The sequence below is a fragment of the Lagopus muta genome, chromosome 16 (genome assembly GCF_023343835.1).
Source record: "Lagopus muta isolate bLagMut1 chromosome 16, bLagMut1 primary, whole genome shotgun sequence".
Taxonomy (NCBI): domain Eukaryota; kingdom Metazoa; phylum Chordata; class Aves; order Galliformes; family Phasianidae; genus Lagopus; species Lagopus muta.
In genome coordinates this window covers 14,319,519-14,336,305 of record NC_064448.1, presented here as the reverse complement: position 1 = coordinate 14,336,305, position 16,787 = coordinate 14,319,519, and the positions used below count along the sequence as shown (strand labels likewise).

At 52.8% G+C, this 16,787-nt stretch overlaps 1 protein-coding gene across 5 annotated transcripts in view; it reads left to right on the top strand.

Annotated features, from left to right (window-relative positions):
• Window positions 1–16,787, top strand: part of DLGAP4 (DLG associated protein 4) — a 205,516-nt gene that overhangs the window by 60,064 nt on the left and 128,665 nt on the right. For all 5 annotated transcript variants that reach the window (XM_048962638.1, XM_048962639.1, XM_048962643.1 and 2 more), the window contains one exon: window positions 11,336–11,482. The gene's annotated coding sequence lies outside the window, so the exon portion shown is untranslated. Of the gene's footprint in view, window positions 1–11,335; window positions 11,483–16,787 lie in introns of those variants that run through there.

Genomic DNA, 16,787 nt, shown 5'->3' with positions numbered 1-16,787 from the left:
CTGCATGAAACGCTCAGGCCCAGCACACATCACCTGGGAATAATGTCATTTTCATGGACATATTTGAATTGCCAGCACCATTCCTGGTTTTCTCTCTTCCTGCAGATGTGAGAGGATGGCTTTCTGGTCATCTCGATGTGTTTGAGTAGGATAGCTCTGTTTGTCCTAGCCAAGGCACTACTTCCCCAGGCACCGTGGCATCCTCTGGCACCTTGAACTCAGCTGGCACAGCAGTTTCACATGATCCGCAGTGAGGTGGGAGGAGAATGTCTGAACCAGTGGATTTCAGGAGTGTCATGGAGGAGTGTCAGAAGTAGTCTGTGACTCCTGTCCTCTTTAGCGATGAGAAAGGGCAAGCCTGGGAAGGAGTCAGTAAGTCCACCCAGGCCTCCCAGACCCCGCTCTGATAGTAACTGGAAGCACGGAAAAAAAACTCTGCTGGCAGAGCAGACAGGGGCCTCCTAGGAGGCTGCAGACCAGCCAGCCAAATGGATTGATGGGGTAGTGCATCATTTCTCGAGAAAATCTGAGATTATCAGGACTTCAGTGAGAAAGAAGACTCAAAGTATCCCACTGCTGAACCAGAGTAGGAGCATGGCGTGCTGTCCCCTGAGCGTGAGGACCTCACAAAGACACTTCCTGCACAGGAGCATGGCAGAAAGCTGCAAGAGCTGGACACTTCCGTCACTCAACCTAGCAATACCTTAAGCTGTCCAGCTTCATCTCTTCACTGGTGCTGCCCCTCTGTGGGTGTCGGGGCTCTCACCCAGATGCTGCAGGGAGGAGAGGTGATCTGACTTGCTTGATCTCCCATCAGCTTGGACAGAACCTGTCTCATCCTCTTTGGGGCTCCTCATCTCCTTGCCCTGCCTTCACATGGCATTAACTTCTTGGTGTTGGATGTTGCAGAGTCAGGTTATACCAGAGGGCTTGATTAGGACCAAGGGTCAGTGGCAGCAGCAGGCAGAAGACAGTATGGGCCTTGTGGGGTGGGAGACCTCCCTGGGGCAGCACCAGGCTGGGCTGTGGGGTCATCGAGTTGCATTAGGGTCATACCAGGGTGGAGGGGAAGCTATCTCCACCATTGTGCTTGGTGCATGTGGGTCTTGCTCTTGAGGTGCAACTGCTCTCTCTCTCCTGTGGAAAGTCTTTGCCTGCAGGTTGGAGCTCTTCTGGAGGTAGCTGAGTTGATAGTGGTGTACTCATTGGTGGTCTGGGTTTTAGAAATGATGCAATGCTGGGGAATGGAGATCAGCACTGTGGGGCACACAGTGCGGGTAGCTTTTGGGAAGGCAAGAGTTTTAGAGCATCTCCTGAGATGTTCCTAGACCCAGCTGATCTGCTTTTTGCCCTGGAGCAAGTTTCTCACCCAAGAGAAAGGGGCTTGGTTCCATAAGGAGCTACATGGAAAACGAGGACTCAGAGATCCTGACTGGGGACAGGAGAGGCTCGCAGGGGACCAGGGTCATCTCTGCTGTCCTCACTCGGCTGGGAGTTGTGTCTGGACTTTAGCCACTGTCTGGAGGAAGCCTTCAGAGAAGTCTTCACACACGTTAGGAGCATCACCCAAGACAGATGCATGTGGGCTGCCTGCCCTCAAGCCCTGCCTGCAGCCTCAGGGCTGGGTTGTCTTCTTGGTAGCATGGCCAGGCCTGGCTGCACACACAAGTACTGTGTTGCCCCATTGCTCTCAAGAAATCCCTGCACACTGCAGAAGGACCAGGCTGGGCTTTCCCCTTGCAGTTCTCCCTCAAAGACACCTTCCTGCCACCAGCAGTCACGTCAGGAAGGAAACAAGGTGGGATCCCCAGGAAATGGCATTAGCAGCCTGAGGCACTTGCTGTGCCACTGGGAGCAGATGTCTGGTACCCCAGCGTGACATAGCAGCAGGAGGGCAGGGGGTTCTGCATCCTCCTTGTGCAGGTGGCTCCAGCCTGACACCAGCCTGACCTGCTCCGGGAGTAGCATGAAGATTCAGTTTGTTTCCTCTGTTTTCAATGAGGGCCCCACTAAACAGATTTTAACTTTGTTAAATGAACATAAAGTAATGGCAATGAGGATAGGAGCCGAACAGCCTGGAGATATCCTGGAGAGACAGATGAGCTCTGTGGAAGGGCCAGGGTGAGGCAGCGGGCCAGTGGGGTGGGCTGGCCTTGCTGGCACCGAACAGATGCAGCTCCATGCTGCTGTGTGCTCCCAGCAGCTCCATGCCTTCAGAGCAATTTCTAAATGGCTGCTGAGCATCACGGTTGGAAGCTCATCTTCCTCTCCTAATTAGTGGATCAGACAGTAATTTGTAATCCTTTTGAATAGGGAGATCTTAGTGTCTAGCACTGGAGCCCGGGGAGGACATGGGAAGGGCAGAAGGGCGCAGAGGTTGCCCCAGCAGACAGGGCCGAGAGGATAAAGCAGAAGGGCTTTCTGCAGCCCCTTCAGCTGCACAAGAATGGCTGTCTCCTGTATCTGTGGTGCAAAACACCTTCCTCCTCCCTCTCCCGAGTTTCGGAGCTTTCATTTCTCTCTGCATGAAGCAATTTGCGTGGCAGCCCCAGCAGCAGCTCTGGGAGCTCTGGGGACACAGTGCCAAGCAGGAGCAGTGCTGTGTGCAGGCAGAGGGGCCGAGGAGTGGTTGGTGCCGTGGGTGGAGGTCACACAGCGCTGACCACCTTATGGGTGGCATTGAGCCACTCCTTTCTCTTGGAGCCTTTAGCATCAGTTTATCTGCGCAAAGCAGATCTATCCTGAATGCATTCACATTTAGAAATGACTTAACACAAGGAGCAGCCACAAAGCAGGGGATGGGCTGTGGGAGCGGTGCGGGTGCAGTGCCTGCAGAGCAGGGGGGACAGAGCCGTCCCAGAGCAGGGATCTTGCTAGAGGAAAACAGTTCCTGCCGGTGACTTCAAGGAACACCACTTCCCTACTGCATTTCTATAGCCTTTAGAAAAAAGTGTTTATAATAGCACCGATGACTCACTGAGTGCTCTTTACTCACCAGTTAATGACTGAGCAGTGTTCTGAGCTCTGGTTTCCAGTTCCAGTGCTCTGAGTGATTCTGGCTTAAATAAACTCAATTCTTCTCTCATATTTCCAGTAATAGGGGAGGGTGATCTGGGGCATTCAGAGAGGGCAGGAGGTGAGCATATGGAGGAGGGCATCTTCTTACCCCACTGTGATGCTGAGGGTCTGCATAAGGGCAAGAGGCAAGAGGATAAGCAAAGTGGTTTGGCAGGAGGGCTAGGCAGACGTGCTGAGGCTTCAGAAGTCTCACACCCTGGTTTTGGAGCAGCTCTGAATAAAACCATTCCGCATGAAGGGCCAACATCTGCAGTGGCACTGGTTGGACAGTGGAGTCAAAACTCCTTACTTTCATGTGCCTGCAGCACATGCAGGTCTGGCTCGTGTGCAGGGCCCCTGGTGTGGCTGCACGGGTTCCTCTCCTGCAGCTGATGCTGAAGTGCATGCAATGGGGGGGGGGGGCTCAGGAATGGAGGTGGACGGGTGAGCTCTACACTGAAATGGAGAGCCAAAGAAAGGCCCTATGCCTGCAGGTATGCTCCATCCCCACCCAGACTGCCTCCTCAGATGGTTCCTGCCTGTGCTCCAAACTGAACCCAGGATCTGTGCGAGCAACGGTTGGGTGCATGGGGCTGGAGAGGCTCTGCACAAGCAGTGCCAGAGGGGTCTCCTGTGTCCAAACCATGTCACCTTCATGAGGACCAGGGGCACTCTTCTGGAGGTCTTGGAAGAAGGGAGCAGTGTGGGGACCTTGCTGACCCACCTTGCGGAGCAGCTCCAAGGAGCCATTGCCTCTTGCTGAGCATAGCTCCTGAGCAGAGCTCTGCTGGGGCTCTGCCAGATGGGAGCCGGGCTGCTGGGCTTCTGGGGTCAGTCCTCCGCCCGGGCTACCAGGGAGAAGCCATTCCCGCAGATGCAAACTATTTCCAAACTTCTTTTGGCAAAACTCCGTGCTTTGAGCTGCTTCTCCTGCTGTAACAGAGTCCTTCGTGGCTGCCCTGCAGCCTCCCCAAGCTGGAAGGTCTCAGCTCTGCTCTGCACAGCCAAAGAGCCAGTCCTGGGAAGGGAAGGACACGGCTCTCGCATCTGTGGGGCGAAAAAGGACACTGCCCTGTGCCTGTCCTGAGCCCAGCGGAGCCCCCAGGCACAGCTCTGTGCACATGTGAAGGACAGCGAGCTCACCTCAGACCTTCGTACCAAGAAGGGAACAAACAGAAATATTTATAGGAGAATGAAGTGGATTGAAGAATTCTTTTCAAGATTTTTTATTTCCCTAGCTTTTCCTTTTTCTCCCTAAGTTTCCAAATCTGGGCCAGAAAGCTGGCTGTTTGCATTTGTCACACATGCACACAGTGTTACATCAATGCATTGTCTTGACATCAAAGGGAAAGTGTGGCATTTTTCTGGCTGTGCAATCAAGAAAGGACACTGCCTGCTTTTGGGGGAGACGAGGTTATTATCAAAGAGTTAAAGACAGCTCCTGGAAAGGAGAATGAGAAATAAGGACAGAGAGCACAGAACTGGGAATGACAGCAAGGAGATGCAAAAACAAATTTTCTCCTGGCCTTTTCATCTTCCATCTTTATTAAAGCAGGGTGAAAAAGAACCTCTCACAGCACGCGCTGAGCTGTTATTTTAGAGAGAAGGAATCTCTAAATGTGGTAACAGCAGAGAGCTGGGGGTTTTGTTTGGGAAGGAGGCTAAAGGAAACCTGTCTCCTGCCTTAGTACACCTTTGACATGAACTCTTTCAACTTCCATGGGGCTCGCATTAAGCTGAGCTCGTGGCTTAGAGGTGGTCTGGGCACCCACACTGAGCTCATCCCTGCACAACCTGACAACCCCTGCAGTGGGGTGAGCAGGTGTGTGAGGTCAAGAGGTGAGCGGCAGGCACACACTCAGCCACAGTGGGAGATGCAGAAAACGTTTCAGTGCTAACACTGCGTGCATGTGCAGCCCATGTGCCTGGTGCAACAAATCTGCCGTGCCCCAGGCCCGCCTGCCAGCTGGGTACATGCACAGCCTGCCTGTATGAGGCACTGCAGTTGGCAAGAGTGAGGCTCTTGAGGCAGAAGGGGGCACTTCCCAAAGTTCTACGGGAGCCTGCAGCACGGCTGAGCCTTTGGCATCCAAATGAGCTCAGGCCAAGGAATGGTGTAGGAGGCAGCAGAGCCACAAGGTACCTGGAAGCGAATCTGTGCAGGCAGTGGCCCGACTGGGCCCAGCTCTTGGGGTTACAGCCTGCTGGGAGTCCCTGAGCGCACCCAGCCCTGCCTGGCTGGAGTGGACAACTGGCTCCTCGCCTGCATGCCCCACACTCACCGAGCCCTCTCCTTGCTAGAGCTGGCCTTCGTGGGCCTGCTGGGTGCCAGGAGGAGCCCACCTGCCTCCTGCCTGCAGCTCAGTGGCAGTGGGGCAAACAAGCCACATTGTTTCCTAAGGGACCCCACATTCAGCCCTAGGTCTCTGATGCTCTCCACACCAAAGCAGCAATGCTGAACTCCGTCTCCTCTGCACACACCATGCAGGAATGCAAGCTAACCCATTTCACTGCAAGGTATGAAAAACAGTCAGGAGAAAAGCTTCCAAGCCAAGGATATGTCCTGCGGGGGAATTTCTGCAGGGAGCAGGTGTGCCCCAGAACAGCATGCAGCAGGGCCAGCTTCCAGCATTGCTCTGGAGGAGCAGCAAAGCGCATGGATAAGACGAGCACATAAGGCAGGACGTACACATCCCTCCTTCTGGAACCTCTCATCTGCCTCAGAGGAGCCAGGAAGGTGAACAGGCTCCCACTGTCCTTGGGATGCCCAAGGTCACACCTGGGAGCTGGAGCAGATGTCTGCTGCCCTGTGGCTCATGCCCACAGTGCTGCAGGGCAAACAGCTGGAAAGATGCTCCATGCACGTGGGCAGTGGGCATGGCAAGAAGTGAAGCCACAGAATTATGACCAGATCGGAGCAGAGGAGGAAATTCTCTCCAGAGAGTCCTCACCCTTGGGTTTTCAGACTTGAGGTGGATGGGGAGGCCGTGTGTGTGGGCAAGGGAGGAGAGCTCAGGTTGTGTAAGCTGCCAGAACAGCATCTTGGTCCTGCACCAGGGTAGCTCCCCGTGGGGCTTCTGCAATGCCCCCAGATATCCTTCCCCAGTCCTCCATGGACAGATTGTGTTTGTTTCAGCTCAGTGCACTCATTAGGGGAAAGTGGAAGAGTCGATCTGATCAAACTTGGAAACACGAAACACAAAAATAAACGTGCTGGGTTCAGCAGATGGAGGAAACAGCCTGGCAAGTCGGGCAAGCCATGACAGTGCCCTGCAGCAAAAGCTCACAGCAGCTGCTTCGCAGCAGCCCCCTCAGCCACATCTTCCCCACACCAGCATGTGCAGCCCTGGCCCAGTGGGGATCCTGGCCATGGCCTGGTGGGCTGTGAATGATGGGGTGTGAGCTGGGGAACAGATCTATGCCTGGTGCTTAGGGATTTCCTCCCCAACTCACAGCTGCATGCTGGGGAAAATGAGGAGGCATGGCTCATGCCTTTCTTTTCCCCCTTTGGCTGCCCTATTGCTTTGCTCACCCTAGACTCCCTGGCCATGGGCCCACGGCACTGCTGCAGCCCCCAGGCAGCCTGGGATGGCGATTCCAGGGCTGCTCACCTCCCGTTGGTGTTTAGAGAGGTGAGGATTTGCTGGATGCTTCCATCATAAACCTCAGCAGTGTGAACGATTATTCCTGATCTCAAAGGAGTGTGCTGGGAACAGAAATGGATGAACCCATGCACTATAGTACAGCGGCCAGATAGAACATTTTATGGGGTATTTACTTTGCAGTGTGATGCTGAAGTACCTCTGGAGTTCAAGCATTGCTGAAGTACATCTCCCCTGTCCTTTCAAGCTCATTAACCCCCAGATCCAGCCAGGTACTTGAAGGGAGCAGTGGTGCCTCTCTCAGGGGACCTCATATGTGCTGCTTTAGAATAAACCCCTCCAGCAGGGCAGAGAAGTGGAAGAGCCTTGCTTTGAGTTCTGCCTTCGTACTTCCCTGTAGATGGTTTAAGGCTCTTTGTAGCATGAGCAGCCCTTCTGGCAGTGTTCCTGCGAGCCCCCAGCACTGAGGGGTGCCCTCACGCCCAGATCCCAGCCAGCAGGAGGGGACCTGCTTCTGCTAGAGGCAGTTCTGATCTCACCTTGGTTATTCCCATGCATTTTGCTCCTTAAGTTTGGAGCTGCCTGACTCACAGAGCTCCTCCAAGCGCAGTGAGAGCTGCTTGTGCCTGAATCTTCTCATTACTTAAATCTCTAATGGGTTTTGTCCCTGAGTGGGGGGTTCCCGTTGCCCTGTGATTAGGGATGATGAATGTAAGCCCCTCAGTGGGCTCATGGAGATCTGCCTGGGAGTGGAGGCACTGGCTGCACCAGCACGAGTTCAGCACAAGTTCCCGCTGTGCAGGTCCTGCTGGATTTGCATGCTGGAGGACTGAGCTCCAGCATTATTATTCCAGCATGGATTTTTAGTCCTTTTTGGCAGATGTCAGCAACTCACAGGGTATAGCTCCTGGCCATAGTGGTCTCAGCAGCTCTACTCGTTGGCTAGATGGTGATCTGGTAGTTCTCTGTTGAGTACATCCTGCTGCCCGGAGTGTGCTGTTGATGAACCAGAGTGTTTTTCAGGGAACGGTGCTGCACAGATTGAGCACATTCTTAATCAGAACTCCCATCCCTCTGAGATGGATGCCTTTGAGGCTGCTCTGGCTCCCAACCTGATTGTATGCTGAATAAAGAGGTTAATATTCTCAGAGCTGGGAGATGCAAACTCCATTCCTGGGTCTTCTGTTGGTCCCCTGTTGTGATCTCTTGGGCAAGTTGTTACCCCCCTGTGCATCACGGTACCTTGCTGCAAGACAGATGTAGGGCTCATGAGATGCACTGGGGAGGGACTTTTTACTAGACATGTAGTGGTGGGAGCTGTAGAATGGTGAGCATTTACAGCAGGGGTGTACCATCCATCTTTGTAGAGTTGTGGAGCAGCCTTGTGCCACTGATCCCCAGCTACTGGGAAGTGATGGGGCTGGGATGAATCCGTCTTCTTGAGCTTCTCTGGGAAACCCCTTCCTATCTGGAAAATGCTTCTGGGTTTGAGACTCCCTCAGGGGCCTGCAGATACTTGAGGTTGGTCCAGAACACTGGAGTAAACTGGCTTTTGAAGAAAACCAAGGCTGCAGGGCAGATCTGTGCTTTGCGCTGCAGCAGGTGGCCTGCTTGGGATAGGACAGTCACATCTGCTCACATCCCAGCTGCTTATAGAACTGGTGGAGAATGGAATGCCTTGGGAAGCAGCAGACAGCAGTGCTCTGGTTAGTGCTTCGTACTGAGAGAAGAAGAATTGAAATCTCTTGGGCACTGTCTTGGTCCTGGCAAAAGCAGAGGTGGAGCGTGGGGAGACTTTCCTTGGGCTGTGCTGGGAGGATGCAGAGGTGGAGTGAAGGCGGCTGAATGCCAGATGGGGAGGCTGCTGCAGCAGTTTGATGGCCTGGGGGCAAATAACTGTGGTGGTGAAGCGAGGATGTAGAAAGTGACAGGAGAGGGATGCTGGGGGAGATGGAGCTGTGACCTTCCTGTCTGTACCACTGTGGCAAGAACCCTCTGCTCTGTGCTTAGCAAGTCTGTTGGCCTGCAGCAGCCGCGGGGCAGCAGCTCCACTCCCCCCCACAATGGTGGGATTTCTTTCAAGGCTCCCAAGCAATCTGCCTGCTGGCCACAGCTCCTCTTTGCAGGGATGGCCCATTTCTGCTGGCTCCTGGAGCAAAGAGATGACTTCTGAATTCTCTCCTGCCTTAAAAACGAATTTGGTTTTGCTTTTTTTTCATTGAAATGTCTTTCCCTTCCCAAGAAAGGGAATTGCAGCTAGCAGATCAGCAGCAATTAGCAAAGCAAACTGCTGTAATGACTCTATAGTGTGCTGTGTACAGCCTCTCTGAATGCCCTCAAGAAGCACATGCCAGGTCTTTGGGGATTTCTGCTTTGGGGAGGCAGGGCCAGGATGTGGCCCCACACAAGAGGAGATACACAGCAGGGGCTGTTCTGGGCAGGCAGCTCACTGCCTCCAGAGAGCCTGGTCTCTGCGCTTGGAGCAGACCTCTTTGATCACAGCACCAGAGATGAAGAACCAGGTGTGGGCTGCAGGACCAGCGCTGGTTGCAGGGTCTCTCAACAAGGCTAGGTAATGTGGAGCTCAGCAGCCAGCTGTGCCTCCTGAGCTGCAATAGGTCCTGCAAGTGCCTGTGGCTGCCCAGGCTTTGTCAGTATTTGATCTCAGTTCTCCTTGTCTCGCTGCTGTTCAAGAGTACATCCAGGAAAGCGCTGGACTCGGGTACTGCTTTCCCATCCATCACTGATGATTCTCTTTTCATTTGCTTTTTGGGCTTCACCTTTTTAATCCAGCTGTCTCCTGCCTTACAAATGTTCTTTCCTCAATTACTTACACCCAGCTGCAGGGCTGGTTCTGCTCACCGCAGAACACGATAAAGCTGTGCACTCAGCTGGAGCTTCACAAACTGAATTCACGAGAACCTGCAGCAGGAGGGCCCCTCTGCCCCATGGGTGTCAGCCCTGGGTGCCATCTGGGTTGCCCTGGCACAAGGGGGGCCTCCACCCTGCACTTCCACTTCTGACCATGTCACAGGTGGCTTCTTCTGCTCATCTGTGTCCTGCAGAGAGTTGGGTGCTGATTACCCACCTCTGCCTTCATATAGGCTGCTGTTTTTTTATTCCTTCTCTCTGAACTGGTGCAGATGCAGGGTTATGTTTCAAAGCTAAAAGAAGAAAAGGTGCTTTGCTTTCACCAAAGGAGGAGCAAAGTAGAAAGCAAACAGCTTGTGTGTTCTGCTTTAGCAGCTGTCAAGGTTCTATCTGGTCCACACAACATGTGCTGGTTGTTTGGAAGCCACTCAGGTGATGGTGACTCTGGATATGAATGCCTCTGAAGAAGAGAAGGCAGAAAAAGTCTCCTTTCTGGAATGAGGGACTGTGGGCAGAGATCCTCCCCACTTAATGATCTCCTGATAGGGACAGTGCCATCCTTTTTCCCACTTGGCATTTCAGGATCCAGGCATGAAATATGGGCTCTAGGAGCAACCCTCTCTCCTGCGGCCTGCCCTCTGTAAGTGCTCCTCCATCTCACGCACTGAGGGGGCTGCAGGCATGGGGAGACAGGTCTTGCTTGAAAGCATATGATGAGCTGCCTTCAGGTGCCAGGGGAACCCCGTAGGTAATTCTGCCGTGCTACTTCCTAGGCAAGGGACCAGTTCGTACCATTTGTGTACCAAGGCTGCCTTAACTCCTCTTCTTAATACTCTTATCTTGAAGGCTCCCTCAGATTAAAGCCCAAGCAGTCAGTCCCCTCCTTGGATTTAATGCAATGCAGTTTTCTTGCACTAATCCGATCAGAGTATAAGCTGCTCTTTTCATAGTGTACGGGGAGGACAGATGTGCATGTCACTGGTACGGTGAGCTGGGCTGACAGAAAGCAGCAGGAGGGTGCCCTGCTCTTTGCCTTGGTGGCACATGTGGCTGTTTTCATGGCTTGAACTCCATCTCTCCTATAGACAGTTTTGAAATGTCTGAGCGCACCAGCAGCCTTAAAGGAAGAAGGGTTGCTTTGGAGCGGGGTTGTGGAGTCTGTTGACTTTCTCAGACACGCTGATAAAGCTGACGTCCAACCTTTGGTCTCTGATAGCCATGGAGACCCTGGAGTCGGGGTAATGGTGCTGGCCATTTCAGTAAAACCCTGAGGGTTCACACCTCAGAGCAAGGGCTCAGGTGACAAATGAGAACTTGACCTCAACAGTAGGACTGCCTTGGTGGGCTGTTTTTTCTCAATGAGTTCACGAGTCCATGGCCATGCTTGGAGCAAGGCTGGAGAAGTTAGATATGGGCTCCCATCCCTGCCATGTTTCTTCCTTGCCTCTGCTTCTTGCTCTGCTGAAGGACCAGGAGCTGAGATCATTCCTCTGCCTGGGGAGCGACCTGTGAGTGCTCTCCCAGCCCATCCCTGAGTGCCCTGTGGGTCATGTCTGCTGAGTGTGCTCCCAGGAAAGGCAGGGGCGCATGGAGAAGCTGGGAAGGGATGGAGAGGAGTGTGTGGCTGTAAGTGTGCACTGAACCTGAAAAGTGGTGATGCATCTTTGGTCTGAGAAGTGTCTTAGCTGGGTGCTTCCCTCTCTTTGTGGGCCTGAAGAGACCCAGGGTGTGGGAAAGGGGGGAGGGTGATTCTCTTGCAGTGGGGAAGGAACAGTGGATAACTCCAGTCTTTTGACCCTCCTCAGCCCAAGGAGAGTGGTGGGCACGGTCTCACATCTGCCACCCAGCTCTTCCAGCTGTGCAGCCAGTGCATGGACCAGCAACGTCCCCCAGATCACGCCTGACAGCAGCATCCTGGCAGAAGAGGCACCTCGGAGAGCAGCGTTCAGACTGTGAGTGCTCTGGGAACCACGGGCAGGGCAGAACCCTGTGGTCAGGGTCTCATTCCGCAGATGTCCTTGGGGTGAAAGGCAAGAGGAGCTTGTGGGTCTGGGGAAGCTGTGGAGTTCTCTTTGCTCGTGTTGCAGGTGCCCTATGAGGAAAGAGGAGAGCCTGGGCACAAGGCAGCAGGGATAGAGGAAGGTTGCTGCTGGCAGGGTAAGGGGGCACATGGGTACAATCCGACATGCAAGGTGCTGGTGTGGCCTCAGTGGCTGGGGGAAACAGATGGCCTGAGCAGATGGGTGGCTCAAGGACTCTGATTGGTGTGCTGGAGCAAGGAGAGCCGCAATGGAATCTGCTCAGGCAGAGAAGGAAGCTGCTGCAAGGAAAGACTGAGGCTGCCTCCAAGGACTGCCTTGACACATGGAAGGTGCTCTGCACATCTGCGCATTTGCATTGCTGCAAAGCACCGTTTCACATTTTCTGAGCGAGATTGTCCAATTCTGCAACCCTCCCTGTGGGAGAGCCTATATTTCTCCCCTAAGGAGAAAGATGAACTTGTGCCGAGGACAGGGCTCTGGATTCAAGGAGTGTTTTTGCAGCTGCTAAGGTCCACTGGGAAGGAGGTTGTTCTGAAAGTAGCAGACACTTGAGAAATAGTAAATAGACAGGGTAGTCCTATGGAGGATTAATCACGTGCCTCCCCTGCATCAGGAGCAATCTGCTGCTGCATCCTGGGATGTGACACCAGCTCCAGCAGCAGCTCAGTATTCAAAAGGTCTTAATTTGGTCTCCCAAAGGAAGATGGCCATAAAATCCAGTAATCATCATGATAGCAGATCTTTTTGCCCATCATCTAGGCCAGTAAAGTAGTGTCTTTGTAGCCTTCTGGGATCATTCAGAAAGAAGAGGTGTATGATTTCCTGCAGGCTTAAATTGAGGGTACGTGGAGATTTCTGTTTCATATCAGGTTTTTGACTGGCACTGCAGAGACCTCAGGGAGTTTTGAGGGTGAGGGTGGGCATGTGTACCTGAGGGATGGATTGTGCACCCAATAAGGCTGCTGTGTTGGGCTGAGGAACAGATCATGCACAGCCTTATTCCCTTCTGTGCAGCAGAAAAGACCATCTGAAAAATTCCTACTGCATAGCACATGCACAAACAAAACCCATCCAACAAAGCAAGCGTGTAGCGATGACTGAGACATAGCAATGGGTCTGATCAACGTTTATAAATATCTAACGGCAGGAATCAAGTGGGATGGGGCCAGGCTCTTTTCAGTGGGGTACAGCAACAGGACAAGGGGCAATGGACACAAACTGGAACACAGGAAGTTCTGTCTGAACACGAGGAAGAACTTCTCTGCAGTGAGAGTGCCCGAGCCCTGGCACAGGCTGTGCAGAGAGATATCCAAACCCACCTGGATGCCTTCCTGTGCGACCTGCTCTGGGGAACCTGCTTTAGGGTTTGGCGCTGGGGGACTTCCAGAGGTCCCTTCCAACCCCTACGATTCTGTGATTCTCTGAATTGCCAGGGGAACACCAAGGAAGTAAGAAAGGCAAGTCTACAGTAGAGACCTGAGAGCAAATAGTCGCAGTTCTTATGGGTCACAGAGGCAGATGGGTGACGGGGGAAGAATGACATCCTCAAGGTAGGAGAAAACTCTGGGATTGCCTCTAGGCACTGGGAGTCCTCCACACTGGGCACATGGCTGGGACTGCCTCTCTGCCATGGCACACTGGCAGCATTGGCCCTGGTCCCTGGCAGGAGGAGTTCTGTTCAATAGCAGCAGGGCGTTTCCTGCTTCCAAACCTCCTGGTAATCACCTATCTACCACTTTCCCTTAATTGCTGTTGCTTGATTTCTCCCCGGGTTCTCTTTTATTTATGTAGGTGACACGTTTTGTTCAAAGCACTTAATTACCTCTTGGGATGCATTTCATTTATTCATTAAGGTAGAAATTGGAGTTGTTGGGTTTGCTTTATTTTGCTATTTTTTCCTTCTTTTTATCTCTCCTCAATACTGGAAGGAGAGGGATTAGAAAGTCCATATACATCCAGCCCATCTCCTGGCCCCAGACGGTCCTATTGCTCTGGCACTAAGGAGCAGCAATGGGAGTAACATTTCTCCCAGGAGGCTGATGGCATGCTGTGGCTCCTCAGAACCTGGGAGGCAAATGACTGGTGCCAAAAGCACTGCTGGGAGCTGCTGGAGGCACAGGCCAGGTGACAGGTGTTCCAACACAGGGCATTGCTGAAGGAGGAGCTGTCAGCTGGGACCACCATTCACTGGTCACTGCAGTCATGCCTGGCAGGCTAGATAAGCAGCATCATTATCAGAGACAGGGCCATCTCCTCTTCTCTGACCTGGGCATGAGAGAGGATGGAAGCCCCGGAGTTTTGCTCTAGGGTGGGGACGAAGGATGTGTGCACGGGGTGTGCTCCTGCCCTGCCTGGGTGACTGAAAGATGTTTACTATGCTGGCATTTTCCCTTACCAAGAGCCTGCAAAAATGCTCCACACCTTCTACACTTGCTTGCTCAGCAAGGACACGAGGCATTGCTGGATGGCTCAAAGCCATTTCCAGCTCCTGTCATAAAGCCATGTCTACCTCTGCTCCCTGGCTCCATGGAACAGGCAGGGCACATGCAGAGCATTGCGGACTGCTGGATGCAGCAGTGATCTTGGGGCAGCCTGACTGTGGGCACTGCTGTGTTGGCTTCCTTTGTGCTTTATGGTGTGATCAAGCAGAAGCTGTGCACCAAGGGTGGTGGTTTGGTGGTGCTCAGAAGGATGGAGCAGTCAGCATTTCTCTCTTGCTAGAGTTGCCCTTCCCACAGGGAAGGACACATGGCAGAGGCACACAGCACAGTGTGGCATGCACAGTGCTCCATTGGTACAGCCACCTCTGGGTGCCTCTGTCCTCACGTGTTGTGTGGCAATGGAAACAAAGGCCCAGCCTCTCCTTGCACATCTCCCTGGCACACAAGCGTTCCCATCAAGCCAGTTGTGTTTGCAGTTCCTTTTTTTCTGCTACTTGTGCACAAGACAGATCAGGTATGTGCCCACTGCCAGCCCAGCTTCCTTTCTGTCTCCCTGGAGATGGAGTCATAGAGGTGGACCTGGAGCTGCTCTTCTCCCTCTGCTCTTTCTGCCAAGGAGGCCAAACCCCTCGTTGCACCGGTCTGGGAGCAGATGAGTCCTTCTGCTGTGCTTTCGTCATGGCTTAAGCAAGGACCTTCTTGCAATCCTGCTCTGGTTGCTCACATTCCATTTCTTTAGAAAAGAGTTTTCTGCTTTTATGGTTCTTTCAGAAAGTACCAGAAAATGCACATGTTAAGGCCTTTGTCTTGCCATGTTTCACTACAGCTCTTTTCTCACTCTATATTTGAGGTTCCATGCAGGGAATTTTGAACCAAAACAGCTCCTGCCATTGGGGACATGGCAGCGGCTGCACTGAGTGACCCTCCATTATTGATTGTGAGAAAAAATGACTTATATTAATTGAAAGGGAAAAGTATTGCACTACAAACCTCCGTCCCTTTGCTGCCTCATGTGTGTGCACAGACGCCCCTGGGACAGTTGCTGTCTGTTCTGCTTAATTGCACTGATCACTCCTTGCTCTCCCTTTGGATCTGGAGGTGCTAACACAGCCAGGCTGCACGAGGTGGCACGTCTGTCGTGCAGCGTGTGAGGCCGGAAAGAGCTGCTGGTCTGCAGGGAAAGCCCTGCAGAGCCGTTGTACGCTGTGGGGAGAATCTGAAATTAAAAACTAAGAAGTAAGACTGATTAAGATCCTAGAGCATTGAGAAGAGGCAGCTTCCTACTGCTAATGGCCTTTTTTAGTATCTTCAAGAAAAGTTTAATCTGAGCCTCCGGCTTCGCTTGTTGGCACACACACAACATACAGAGCCCACAAATGAGAGCAGGATTGGCCTAAGCCTTGGTCAACACTAGTCTGTCTGGGAGGGAGGGCCTAAGGGGCCTGCAGTCTTGCTTTCTTAAATGCAGTAGAAGGCAGGTGAAGGAGGACAGGATAGTGAGCTTTTGCATTGTTGAGCCCAACACCTGCTTCATACTCACCAGGTTTCCTCTTGAGAAAGAAATGTGTCCCTGAGCACACGTGGCCAAGGACTCATCCTTTCCAAAGGGCTGGCACAGACTGGAGCAGTGGTGTTTCTCAGGTGGTGAGGGTTCGCTGGAGAGGAGTCCTCTGAGCTGATGTTTAGCCTGAAGAAATGTTGTAAGACAAGGTAAATAAATGAGGCCATAAAAACTAACTCCTGACTTGCAGACTCAAGCTTGAAGTGGGAAAGGTTTGGGCTGCCCAGAAAGTCAGCTTCTACATTTAAACATTAAGAGTCTTCGAGATTGTAGAGCAAAGAAAGGCGATAGCAGAGCCTTTATTTGAGAAATAGGTGCTATATGAAAAGATATCAAAGAGAAATTAACTCACCCCTCCCAGTAACAGTTTGGAGAGAGGGGTGAGCTGAGGAATGCAGCCTGCGTACTGACTGGGCTGGAGAAGGCAGGGGGAAGGGGGACCCACACAGACGAGGTTTGCACACGCGCTCTCAGAAGCATCAGGAGACGGGATGCCCCCAGGCCAGGCGCTCGCTGCCGATGTATCTGTTCAAGCTGTGACCTTGAAATTCCACTACAGAGATTGTCCTGTTTTTCACACTCTGAAGGCCACTGGTGGAGACTCCTTCTGGGAACTTACTAACTTAAAGACTTGTCAAAGCAAAGCTTGGTGACTGACTTTTTGCACGGGCAGATGGTGACAGGACAAGGGGGAATGGCTTTAAACTACAAAAGGGGAGATTTAGGCCAGATGCGAGGAGGAAGTTCTCTACACAGAGGCGCTGCGGCCCAGCACTGCTGCCCAGAGCTGCGGGTGCCCCATCCCTGCAGGCGCCTGAGGCTGCGGCTGGGTGCTCAGCAGCCTGAGCTGGGGAGCAGCCCGGACAGCGGGGTGAGGCAGGGGGGCCCTTCTGTCTGAGCCGTGCTGGGTCTATGAGTGTTGCCACAGCCCACGTGTGATCAGTGTGGTGTCCTCCAGCAGTGCTGAGTCCACTCCTCTGCACATCCCACCTTCCCGTTAGTCCAGAAGTAGAGCACACTTTCTTCTTTGTAAAGAAATGCAGACACTTCCTGCAGCTAATATGCAAGGATCCTAATAATTGCTTGGCTGTCTTGCTTGATAAACAGCATCCAGACAGCTAATCAATTTGAGATGTGTGCAGAGTAAAAAAATACAAGAAGACAGATGGACATGCAGACCATGGGTGAGTGAGTGGTTTGTTTTTATAAGGAC